Genomic DNA, 12548 nt, shown 5'->3' with positions numbered 1-12548 from the left:
AATTCTATTGAATTATTTATTTTTTCTACACATAAATATATGAAAGAGTTATGTATGTACGTGTATGTAGGTAAGTACTGGCACGCATTTATGGTATGGGAAATTTCTCAACAAAGCGACCGCTTGAGAGTTCGTCTACCCGTCAATTTAAAAGGACCACTCAAGGGCCCTGATTTATTTATTACACAGACCGTTCCGACCAGTCGCTCTAAACATTTCATCTATCGCGTACTTTGAGTGTAATTGAATGTGCGATTTATAATGACTCGTCTAAAAATAGTTTTTAAAATTTGAACTCTCCTCTGTTGGCGGGGTTTAATGAAGTGTATTATAAAAGCTGCCAAAATGTCGGAATCCCTCTGCGGAATCTCTTCAATTTTGAATCAGAAAACTTTACGAGAGTGATGGATGGTGAAATTTTATCTCGCATCTTTCCCCACACCGCTCGGCCTCCCCATCTATAGAAATCGCACGAAGATGATTTATAAACTCCTTGTGTTTATCCTTACGCGATAAACTTGTGGGGCCAAATTTTCGTTTGAATATTATATTGATCGAATCAAAACGAAGTTCCAACATTTTTGTTTTGAAAGATGGTCTTGTATACTCCACGATCTTTATGTTATTTTAGTTGTTTGAAAATCATCGATTAACCTAACCGATATGTAACTATGTATGTATAACATATGATATATTGTAAGAATCAACGCCATAATAATGCTCGACCCGTTTACATTTGCATCGATAAAGATTGATGATATTGCATACAATATGTGTATAACAACCTTAACACATCCGTTTATGATCATTTTAATGGCGACATGCATTAAAGTTTTCGGATTCCATTTCATTCGCCGCGATCCACTTTATATAAATCAAACGCATGCAAATTTTCCCGCGTCTATAATTCACGCCGCGGTGGTTTTTCTTTCGGAAAGGCGACCGTCGGAAAATTTCACTCGTAATAAACACTGCAGATGGGTCTCTTCACACACGTTCGCCGGGTTGAAATATAAAATGGAAAAAAAGGCGCATTATATAAATTGGAGTGGTGTAATTGAAATGATATATCGTACGGCGGATATTAACATTCCTATGGTGGTTATTATTATGTGGAGGCTCATTACGCATTTTTGACGCATCACAGATACGCCGGAAGATCCCGAGGCGCGTAACGAAACTCTTGGGATACCCGACAATGCTGTTTTCTTGTTGAAAAAAAGCGTAATTTTTTCCCTCGTCGTCTTTCCTACATGAGACCCATCCAATTTTGACCATTTCGATACGCATTCCGTGAGCATTTTTTCGTTTTATAACGATGGTAAATCTGCCGAATGGAATAAAGCAGTCGAATTTCGGACGATTTTTCATTTCGAAGGAGATAGGTCGCTTTAAGTGAATCAAGATCGCGTAATCGCTTGTAATTTTGATTGTGATTTTTTTCATATATGTACATATACATACATATCTCAAAACCCAAAAATTGATAGTCAGCTGGTCCGATAACTTTTTTGCACAAGCGAAATCGGTTTATTGTATCGAACTTTTTTCATTAGTCCATATTATATAACGATTCATTAAAAAATAGACACAGATTTTTTTTAAAAACCATGAAAATATGATATGGGGTTCGATTTAGAGTATTATCAATCTAAATTTTTAGATCGAATTTTCTCATGAACACAACCTCATACAGATAAAAGCTTGATATACTACATATATATAGATAAAAGTAATGAAATTTTGGTATGTCATTATATGTACGTATGTACATATGTATCTACATATATGAATATGTGTCTGTACATATTTCTCCAACAACCTGCATCATATCGTGTCGAAACTTAATTTTGGAGGTAAACTACAATTCACATATATATTTTTAATGTATTTGATAGTTTAATAAAGTTTTGGTGAACGTTCCTTTGAAAGATATTTTTACCCCACATTCAATTGATAGAATCTTCGACCCGAATTCACAGCGGATTTCTTACCTAAATATAGTAAACTAAGTTCGAACGTTGAAAGTAGTGTAACATTTCACCTCGAATAATAGATGGATAGATGTATTTGTCACGTGTGTGATAATTTATCATACTGTTATAACTTTTGCCGATATTTCAGTGTCATACTATCTTGCGCTCTCAAGGTGAACTACATACGTACATACATATAATATCTACACATCGGAATCGATTGTAGCGAAAAAGTTTCAAATACCACTCTATTCCCTTCCCCGTAGGCGCATTATACAATTTATCGAACCATTTTCGTTTTAGTGTCTACCCCGCTTTAAAACGCGAAATACGAATTCTCACAATGCAATTTTTCGTATGGCGAAAAGCCTTAAACGCGGCCGTAAAGTGATTTCGAATATAAAATGTATGGTAATACGAATTTTCCATTTTCTTTACTTTAGACCAACTCGTGTTGTTACTTATTGAAAAATACATTTTTTTTAAAGAATGGCCGCAAAGTTTCAAATTGAATTTATTTCTTAATGTTATCTAAATGTACCAATTTATATTTGGGAAATCTCTCATGCAACAAAGTCTTCTTTTCCGGCATAAAAATTTTATCGAATATACCTATGTATAGGTAGATATATACTTATGTATATGTGTACATAAATATTTTATTTTATTATCATTATTTTTACATATATACTAGGAAGACCTTACAGTAAACCCCAAATGTGAAATTATGTATTATTATTATTATATTATATGTGATTTGAATTTATGATGCAAATCAAATACAACGGTATAAAGAGGAGGTATAACGATATAAATTTATCATGAAACGATTGTTTGCTTTTGTTTTCACAGTTCGCAAATATAAAATTGTATTATACTTACATAGCTACAATATACATATATAGAATCAAGATTTTCCGTATTCGTTTTATAAAATATAATTAAATTTCATAAAAGTTGGAAAGTAGGGTATATTATTCTTATGTAAAAGAGGTTGAAATATTTATTCAACAGAAATTGAAAATGTACATATGTAATGTAACGTTTTTCAGTCGAGGCAAAAACTGGTCTCAAAAAAAAGCTAGGTTTATCTGTTAATGAAATTGTATGTATAATTTTACTCTATTAAGTTAGAGTGAGTAAGGTTTTCGTTAATTCACACACTTTCACTTTTTTCTAAAAAGATCATTAATCTTCTGATTTCTTTATATTTTTTATGTATTGAAAATGTTAACGACTTAATTAATTCCTCTATTATCTATACGAATCAATATATACTCAATACAATTATGATTTTCAATTACATATTATGAATATCAATCAATTGTCATACATTGAAACAACATCAACATTGACTACATACCTATTGGCCAACACCGAATTCGAATCATTCGAAATGCATTATTATTACCTTCTTAGCATACAAAGAGCCAATGTGTAAATCAGTCCGCATTGGTACAACAATATTCGATGCATTGTAATGCTATGACGAATACATCTATACATTTCGAATTAATAGCACAGACATTGTGCTCAAGAGAGACTTTTCGGGTGAAATTCTACCCTTTTTTTCGGCTATCGTGCGGTTTTTCCGGGGTTTTTCACGGAAAACGTTCCACGTCGAGGGATGTGGATACGTTCCGGTTGTTCGGCAGCCGCGTTTTCGTCACACGAAATGTGTACTTATGCGCGTTTAGGGCTCTCCTGACGTTACGTTTTACCTTCGGGTCCTTTACTACTTTATTGGTGTTCGGATACGACTCGAATTTATGCCCTGCTTCTCCCACCCACCCCCACAGCCCTACTGCTCGAATTGGATTTGGAAAATTATGCGCGATGTACCAAGATCGTTTTTATTTGCCCGAATGCCCGCCACGCGCATAAAACGTCTCCAAAAGTACCTAGTACCAATCTCCAGAACCCCTCTTACGACTCAATTCGATCGAATGCAAAAGCGGTGTTATTTTAACGGGGAAAAACTCCGTTATCGATAGCGTTGTACAGTAGCCGAAATAGACTAATTCGATCAGACCGCTTCCATTGTGTCCGCCGAAATACCGGTTCGGGTATTTAAAAACCCGACTTAGTGAACTTTCTGACCTCGCTGTTACACTTTTTCGTCGTACTGGGTGAATGAAAAAAAGAACGAACGAGCGTGCGTTTAAATATCGCGTTTCGTCCGCTCCTAATTCTCGACTCTAAAATGAAAATTATACAACGTAAAAAAAAACTTGCGTATTTCGTGATGAAAATGGTAGAAATGTATGTATGTATGTATTGTAGCTGGGAAAAGTAATATAAAAGTGTAGAATAAAAAATGTAAAATTTTCGTGTAGCACGCGCGTGACTATGATATGCACTGTATATGGCAATCTTTTTAATTGATTCTTAGACTCTGTCGTCGCATTTTTTATGATGAAAGTGGAATTTATACTTTTGACGTAGAACTGCATATGTATGTAAATATGTATGTACATCTTAGCAGTGGTCGTAATGAATTGTCATTACAATTTTTAATACAAGTCCTAAATGATCTTATACAATAAGTAGTAGATGCTCATAATCTCCTGCTGTAATTGTCGTATCTTTCTGTCATTGTTAAAGGTCTATTCATACTTGCACAGCACGTACCGGCACCTGTACGTAATCCGTAGTACGAAAAGTATTCTTTGGCACATTTTATATGGACACATTCATATCAAACGGGGCGTAGACGTAACAGCAATAGCCGACAAAATCTATTTACATATATACTATACAGCAGTACATGTCACCGCAACGTATCCAGCAGAACCATTTTATTTGACCACTTTCCCGCACGCACGCACGAATTCTATGCGCAAATTAATATCTTCAGAAACGTCATGTTACAATATTGAAATCACTCCGGGGGTGATTTTTGTCAAGAATCGCGATGGTATAGATTAAGCAAGCTAGCGTTTTTTTTTTTGCATGTACAAAACTACTCCGCGTTCCACTCTGTGTGTCCACACCTTATCGCTAAGTTTTGGATTAAAAGTAATTAGTTAACCTGGTGACTTACAGTCAGTTAAAGTTAAATATATGTTCATATGTAATTTTAATAAATTAAACTATCGTTGATTCCAGTTATACATATTTATAAAGCAAATGTTTGAGACAATGTTGTCATGGAGGTCAAAAAATGTTAGACTGGAGCATAAAGCAATTCGTTTTTGGGCTATAATCATTTCATTTTTTCATGACAGAAAGTCAAACTTTTTCGAATTGTACAAATTCATAATATTCGAATTTAGATTATCAAAATGTAGAAGTATAAGAATATTTTATTTTTATACATACATATATTAATTAATACCAGGAAGGCCTAACAGGTTTACCCAAATGCTCCTTCCTGTACAGTTAAAAATATCGATGAGCAATTTATCATAGAGACATCAATAGATAAATTTGCACATTTGCAGCATTTTATAAATTTTATTTTGTGAGAAACAGGACAATTTGTCAGATAAATTGGCAAACTTTAATAGGAAAATATCAACCTGGAGTCACATATCCAAGATCTGGCCAACAGCACCGGCCAGGGATTGAACCTGTAACCACTCAATTGTAGGCAATACACGCTAATCACCGATATATGCTGCTATAGTAAATCCGGGCTACTCTGAGTTACTTTGTCGGCCGACTAGTCGTGCCACCAGAAAAAATGTATGGAAATGTGAGCGACCAAGAATTGGTTTGGTCGCCTTCAACGAAGTCACTCGGCGTGGCCCGGGTGTAAGAAGTACATAGATAAGTCAATATGTAGAGTGGTATTTTATAATCTGTTTTCCTTTGACACGTTCTACATAAATTCAAATATTCTACATTTATACAATGCGAAATATTGAAACTCTTTATTGATACGCGCCCATTCTTATAACTAGGACGTCTACAGCACTTCTGTAGATGTCCTGTTTGGGGTGATAGGTCAAGGATGAAGCTTGTATTTATTAATACATTTCAACCAAGACACCTATTTATATACAACATTAAAAACAAATCGGCCTGCATTATAAACGTAGTGCTCTTCCTAATAGCGGTCTCACACAAGCGGCTGAAACCGTCAAACAGTAATCAACACTTGGAAGCAATCACGCGCAAGTCATTCATCCATGTCGCAACATCCAACACTTCAACGCTTATTCAATATCCTCTCCTCTTTCTCCGGGACTAACGTTGACCCTGTTTGTAGGGCGACGGAGTGGTTGTCCCATCTCTCGACATTATCTAATATCCTCCGCAACAATGTACATATATATGTATATGTGCATTCGTGAACCAATTCCGCTTACGAAATTGTGCAACGCGTCCGTCCGTCTGTCTGACCGTCTACAAAGTGTCCAGTTTTGTTGGGCAACCGCAATGAACTAACTGCAACGTTGTTTCACTATCGAAAATCTGATTCGATTGAAATTAACGATTGTTGTGCAAGCTTCGCGCTCGAACGGATCTCAATTGCCTCGATTGTGAGTCGCCCGCTGCTGAACAATATTCTCTCTGTGAGATATTGTGTGTATGCATGTACATTTGCAGGTATACTAGGGCAAAACGTCTAACGTTACACGTGAACTAAGCAGTTTAATTAGATTAGGTTGATTATAATTAACGACCGGTGATACATTTTGTCTTGACCTTTTCAGCAGCTGGGATAAAAGTCGACTTTCAGACTGCTCTCCCGCTACTGCGTACTAAATTGTATGTATAGATATACCCAAAATACACAAGGCCGCTTCTATCTAAATTTACACTTGTAAACAAATCGTCTATTATTATTTACATAGTTTTAGTGACCGACTGCGCCCAGATTACATATTTTAGAAATCTGTTGTAGTTGTATGTTTTTTTTTTACTTTTAAATAAGTGATTAGGGAGAGGATGATTTCAATGAGTTTTATGGATTTAAAAATGAGAGGGCTCTTGTGTTAATGTGGACGTAGCTATCTTTTCTCATCCAATCACAAACAGCTTGCATTCTTCTCGAATATCGAAATTTCACCAGTTTCCAAATTAATTTACGAGTATATGACCCTTTCTATTGTGATTTTTAGGACAGGACTAAATGTTCAGACACACACACACAGTGGTACGATATTTTTGCAAATGCAAAAAAACGCTGTCTTGATTAGTTTGTGCCGTCGCGTCGCGCAGAGAGATATTTTATCCTTGTATTGACTTATTGAGAAATATGGTCATTCCCATATTTGAAGAAATATGGGGGAATATGGAAATGTGGAAATATATTAAACAAGATCGTACGAATTAACAATGACATGAAGACACGCCAATCATAGTGCCACACTTTTGGGTGTACGCTTATCATTAGGGCGCAGACACACAGAGAGGCACGCGGCACGTGCTTTTTTTTTAGATAGTTTTGTAAAAAAAACTATATTCTATGCTATAACACCCAGTCCAATAATCTTTAATTTACTTCAAAATTAGATATGTACTAATTTTGCATTTACACATACTTAAATTCAAAAATTATGATTCAATTAAGTCGTAGTTAATAATGGTCATTTATATAAAACGCCTAGAGGGGGTTCGAGGGATTTATTACATATAATGGTACCTAAGGGGTGTTTTCTCACGTTTCGCTTACGCGTGGATATCAGATATGTGAAGTGTTTTTAATTATAAGACGGATTATTGTCAGGATTTGCTTCTTTTATGCTTACTCGCTTATTCCAGACGAGAGTGTTAAGTAACGTCGACGCAAACAAGTAACGTATTAAGCTCTCGACGCTCTTTTGTAAATTAATAATATAATAACTAGTGTGCTTGCTCTTCGCGTACTCGTATGTACAACATATGTATATGACTGCTGACATATGAATACACATAAGTGTGTCAAACCGCAATATGCACGTGTAAATGTTGGAGATCGAATATATATGCGATTGACATTATTTTGCTAATCTATCGTATAATCCAATATAAATTTGTGTTTGATTGTATAATTACTAATATGTACAGTCGAATGATGAATGGTACACGTGGTAAAAGCTTGCACGAATTCAATTTCTGTCGGTAGAAATTTCAGTGATTGTACATTTCGACAGTGTGGTGTAATTAAATCGTTTTTATATTTTTGTGATTATTTTTTTAAAATATTTATAAATGTGATTTATCGGCGTCGAGTGTATACTTCTCGTTATGGGTGTTTAAGAATTTCGCGAAACAAAGACAAAAATTCACCCTCGCAAGGGCGAATGTTAATTTATGACGTCAGCGAACAATGTACTTATGTAAAGCATTGTGGATTCTTAGTCTGGAGGTCACAAAATTTAACTCTTCAACATTTATAATCATATTATATTATACACAAAGAAGGAATAGACAACTTCGACGATTTTAATGAAATGCCTAATACCCATCGCGAAAGCTTTGTCTTACAATCTCAATTATTAAGTCGGATGAAAAAAACAAGCGTTCTATTTCATTATTGTAGAGTAATATTTTTATAAATGATTAAAATTATGAAAAGAAAATTTATTCCATTCCATTTGCTTAATACCGAATATTATGGATCTAATCGTTTCACGTCAATTTTAATTCAATGGAATTTCACGCAAATTTCTCCAGAATATGAATCTTCGTAAAAATTCTAATGTGTCATTGATAATCTGTCGAAGTGGTTCTCTCACTAGGAATCCATACACAAGATGAAAACTCAAAAATTCTTCGTACTAACGATTCATATATAATTCGAAGCACTCTGAAAAGGTTAGCTAACTCGTAATAAGAATCCCAACAATTTAATGACTCCCAGAAGTATGACTAGGGTAGTGGATATGGTAGAGAGAATTAGCAGATTAAAATGGATAATAGGCGGGTCACGTAGCTAAAAGAATGGAAAAAGAAGTGCTAGAAATGTATGCGAGAGAATGTAAAAGGGTGAAAGGAAGGCCGCGAGGAAGATGGGTAGACGAAATTATGGATGGGTGAGAGTAGCGCAAAATAGAGACGAGTGGAATTGTATTGGAGAGACTTTCATCCCACAGAGGATGGTGAATGGATATAGATATAAGATGCTGATAAAGCAAATTTCTGCAAAATAACATTCCCAAATCACTAAAACTCGACCAAATTTAGCTCATTATGATGGGAGTATTCAATTTGGTCATCCCATATTTTTCTCCCTGCTGCTAGCAGCCGTGAAATGATATATACGTATTAAATAGATCTTCTACCCCATCTTACATGTATGTATATTCGATTTCCTCTTATATATAACATCACAGAGGAGATATGCGTCGTGCTATCTAACCGTATGAATTTATACACACTTGCGTAATGACAGGTACCTACTTACCGATCTGCTCTACTGTCAAACGCTCTCGGATACACTCAGCTAGTCGGGGCAGTTTTCTCTTGGATGTCCGAAGGCAGTCAAAACCAGACCAGCTCTACCACCTGGGGGGGCTCTCGATCATATTCGAAATTTCACCCATACACCTGTCCTCGACGGGGAGATGTCATCACTCCACCTGGACGCACATGCCTACTTATCGTGTAGATTTTAACTACGGGAGTTAAACGTCACTCGTTACGCTTCCAGTCTTGATGAGTAATTTCGACAATTGTTTTATTTTTTATAGCCTCTAATAAAGTCACATAATTGGCCTGTAAGATAGGGGTCACAAATGGGACAATTACGAAATGTGCCACCCTTTTTATTTTTTTGTGATTCAATTATTTTTTTATTTTTTTTAGTTTTAGAGGCCCATACGCATTTCCGTTTTTTGTTGTGTACTGAATAAACTAGGTTTTTTATTTGTCTATGTAATTACTCACTTTTTCGTTGCTGTGTACAAATTGTACGTTAGAACCGCTGATTAAGAGTTTTTTAACCCATTCTTTGTAATGACTGTTCGTTTCTATCCTTCAGGCTTGTTTTTTTTTTCGTTGGCGTGTGTCATATGATGACTTTCTATTCATTTATTTTTCGAATATGTAATTGAATTCTGTACTTAAAAATTCGTTCATCCAGATTCGTACAGAATTATGGTGTTTCCGTTTCGATGGGAAATTACACATGTGTGTGTGTTATTTTTATTTAAACACGCCATTGCTGGCGAACGGAAGTTATTATTACAAATTGTCAACTTCCTTATTTTGAAGAAATCATAACGACCGGCCGTTTTACTATTATAATGTCACAGTTTGACTTTCGCACGCTTTTATCGTATTGCGTTATGTTATTATTACGTTGTTGAGTTTGACTTTTGCGCTTTCCCATTCTCGCGTAATTTATTCTTTCAATGTGAAATTGCATCGAGATGCATTGTGAGTTTTATTGCGCGAATGCAACGGCTCAATTCCACACTATTGCTTCTTTGCATTCGGATGGGAAACGCACTATTCTAATTCTAATACGTACTAATAATCGTCTTCCGCATATTTCAATAGAATGATTTCTTTCATAGAAAAATATTACCGTTATACTTATGTGTAGTTTTCATTGATGCACGTTAAGAACGGGAGATTTATTCAAATAATAAGGCTTTTGAAATATGTATAACAATGTAATTCAAACTTTGAATTGTTCATCATATTTTTATACAATTATATTAAGCCGGCTATTCAAATACATATTTTTATTAAAATATTCCAATTCAGTTAGTCTACTTGTGACATAACTTTAAATCCTCTTGGAAAAATTCTCAATGCACTTAAAAACTTGGAGTATTTCATTTTATATAATTTTTAATCTGTTTAATTTCGATATTAATTGTTTATTTTTCTCTTTTCAGGTAATTTTTTGCGGTTTTTTCAAACACTTTCGACTCTCGCTTTTCAAGTAAGTACATATACAATACATATACATTCATAGATAGGTTCAGTTTTGATTATTTCAATTGCACCTTTCACACACATTTCCTGTGTGCATTAAGGCCTTACCTTAATTCCAAAGTATTTTCAAATAATTATGGTTAAATTCTACACCGAATTTCTTACCCAACTTCTTAATGTTTCCTGTACTAATTAGTATTTTTTCGTAATTTAAAATACCACCGTAGTCGAAAAAAATGGTTGATTGTAAAACTAATCTCGTTTTATTTGAAACGGAATACAATTTCATTTTATTATTATTTTTCTCGAAAATATCTACCGAGATTAATTGCTCAGATTTATAAGGAAATTATACCGAAAGTAATCAAGTTATCTCTTGGCGTCCGTTTCCTTTTTACTCGAGTTTCGGTGATGTTCTTCAATTTTTTCTCCCTCATTTTCATTTTTGTCATTTGCAAAAAAAAAAAAACTAAAAAAGTATCGAGTTGAATTGGCGTGAAAAATTGCAACGCTTGACCTCTGATATATAACTATAATGTCGGAAAAAACGGAACGCGGCTTAAATTAACCGGACGCTAATCGACGCCGTTTAGATTTTATTGCGAATTTAAGCGAAATATCATTCGGCGATCTAGTGTGCGTTGAACCCTTTTTTGTACGGTTCTTCTTCTCCAGTTTATTATTTCAGTTTGTGTTTTATTCCAGACTAGTTTTATTTTTATTTTTTGCGTTGACCGGCGGCTATTCTACGGCCTCGACGACTTCCGAGAAATCATCGTGTGATGAATCGATTCGCATCAAACGTACATAATAACTAATTTTTTTTTATACACCTTTACATATTACGTTCGGATGTAATAATATGTGTTTGATTGATTCAACGTGTGACCCTGAATTTCTGTAAAATGTATTCATACGTAAATTTGATTTCTGTACATACATGTAGGTACATATGTATTTTAGCAAACTATACGGCAAACTACGGCAAGTTCAATTACTTGTATTGATTGCTTGTCTTCTGCTCTGAATCCGCTCTCTGTCGTCGAGGCTCGTTAGCAAATAATGTTGTAGTGGAATCTTTAATTCGTTATCGAGCCAGCGTGATTACAGTAATTAACAGGGCGGGTTAGGGCGGCCGGACAGGGGTTGGGCGGGGACTCTGAGGATGTTAGCATTGGTGACGTTTAAGTAAATAGCGGTTACCAGCCCTAAACGACGCTAGGGGATGACAAACCGCCCTCAGCCGCAAGATTTGATATCTATTTTACATTTCCACTACCTTTCTACTTAATTACTCACTATACGTAAATGTGATTCTTACGCTTATAACAAACGAATCAAATGCTGCAATATTAACAAGATTAATGATACATTTTTAGACAAGAACATGGAGTCGGCAATAGAATTTTAGATGAGAAAGTTTTGAAAAGATTATGTATCTGCACCTTTGCTGATCATCTATTCACTGACCAAATAAATAATATTAAATATTACTATCTTTTGCATATGTTTCAATAATATTTCAATATTACGAATTTGACTATTACTAACTTCTGTATATGTACTAGGAATAATTTCATCAAATTTTCTTGTGCCAGCCTTAATACAGAATTGTCAATTGTACAAACATGCCAGAATTGTTCGTTTAATAGTATAGGATTAATGTACATATCATAAGCATTGTACATATGTAAATGCATATTTTTATTTACATAATTTTTTGATAATATCATCTATGTATGTACATATTGCATT

At 34.7% G+C, this 12548-nt stretch overlaps 1 protein-coding gene across 2 annotated transcripts in view; it reads left to right on the top strand.

Moving 5' to 3' along the window:
• Positions 1-12548, top strand: part of LOC143917622 (semaphorin-1A-like) — a 200418-nt gene that overhangs the window by 110100 nt on the left and 77770 nt on the right. The window contains exon 4 of one of the 2 annotated variants that reach the window (XM_077439198.1): positions 10754-10800. The exons of the other annotated variant lie outside the window; for it this stretch is intronic. The gene's annotated coding sequence lies outside the window, so the exon portion shown is untranslated. The remainder of the gene's footprint in view (positions 1-10753; positions 10801-12548) is intronic. 2 annotated transcript variants of the gene reach the window in all.

This window comes from Arctopsyche grandis, chromosome 10 (assembly GCF_051622035.1).
Source record: "Arctopsyche grandis isolate Sample6627 chromosome 10, ASM5162203v2, whole genome shotgun sequence".
Taxonomy (NCBI): Eukaryota; Metazoa; Arthropoda; class Insecta; order Trichoptera; family Hydropsychidae; genus Arctopsyche; species Arctopsyche grandis.
The sequence above is the reverse complement of the archived record's forward strand: the minus strand, read 5'-3'. Positions and strand labels throughout refer to the sequence as shown.